This window comes from Anneissia japonica, unplaced genomic scaffold (genome assembly GCF_011630105.1).
Source record: "Anneissia japonica isolate Jap-2015-1 unplaced genomic scaffold, ASM1163010v1 scaffold1511_len2985839_cov193, whole genome shotgun sequence".
Classification (NCBI taxonomy): Eukaryota; Metazoa; Echinodermata; class Crinoidea; order Comatulida; family Comatulidae; genus Anneissia; species Anneissia japonica.
The window spans coordinates 10253-11646 of record NW_022685291.1 but is presented as its reverse complement, the minus strand read 5'-3'; the positions used below and the strand labels follow the sequence as shown (position 1 = coordinate 11646).

Sequence of the window (1394 nt, the reverse complement as noted above, 5' to 3'; positions counted from 1 at the left end):
TACATATATACATATTAATATGTGTAATATGTGTACGTACATGCACAATCATGTTTAATAGTCTATACAATTTATATCATATAATATATACATATATATATATATTATATATATATACATACATATATATATTAATATGTGTAATATGTGTACGTACATGCATAATCATGTTTAATAGTCTATACAGTTTATATCATATAATAAATATTCACTTTCCAGTGATGAAGGACTAGTACTGCCTAAATTCTTTGGTTCTCTTTTTGGATGTTTAACTTTACGTTGTACATTATGCTAATCACTTTTTAATATTTTTAAACCGAGATCCAGCTTTTGTGTAATGCTGGGTATTAAGGTTCAATAATATTAACTTGTATAACCATTGGAATTTGTTTATTGATACCCTTCCCCTGTTGAATGTCTCAATTTGGTTTCAAAACTTCGCTTGACACCTAACTAATTTACTATTAGTCATTCTAAAGTGACAAGCATTCACTCGTGGACAATTTAACATTAACATTATAATTCATAAATATACCTTATCTTATTTTTTACCAAACTTATTTACATCATAAATATAAATTACCCTATTCTTTAACCGCCTCATGTCATGTTCCACAAAGGCCTACATAAAATATATATATTTATGAATAATGATCATAGGACTTTATTCGTTGAAAACCTACAGGGTAGCCTACGATGTTCCATCATGTCCTTATTAAACACTGTATATGTACCTTTGATGATTTATATTATATTTATTCAACAGTGTTAACGGCTAACTTCCTTCAATATCATATATAATATACGACAGTATTTCTAGCCGTATTTCCAAATTTATCTGGCCGAACGCCCTCTTGAGACATAGCATTGTGTAATACAATGTTCCCGACGGGTATTTGGACCTGTTCAACCATGATGCCTTCGTAGTCTAGTGGTTATGACACTCGCCTTGTCAGCGAGAGGTCGCAGGTTCGAATCCTGCTGGAGGCATTTTATTACACAATGATTTCTCATAGGACATAGCCTACCATGTTCCATCATGTCCTTATTAAACACTGTATATGTACCTTTGATGATTTATATTATATATATATACATATATACATACAGTACACGTATACATATATATACACACACATACAAATGCATACATACATACATATGTACACCCATATATACATACACATACATATACACACATATATACATATACACACACATACACACCCACACACACATACACATACATATATTATACATATATACAAAGCGTTATAAAAGTATATAAAAGAAATTAAATTTAAAACATAAAAAAAATATATGTATTACTAAAGCAACAATGCATTTAACCTATTTTTAAATTTGATCTCCTATCCCAAGCTTTTTTAGCAAAT

General features: G+C 29.3%; 1 non-coding gene across 1 annotated transcript; it reads left to right on the top strand.

The window, feature by feature from the left end:
* The first annotated feature begins 917 nt into the window (after positions 1-917).
* Positions 918-990, top strand: Trnat-ugu. The gene has a single exon. It is a non-coding gene; the product is annotated as a tRNA-Thr (tRNA).
* The last annotated feature ends 404 nt before the right edge of the window (positions 991-1394 follow it).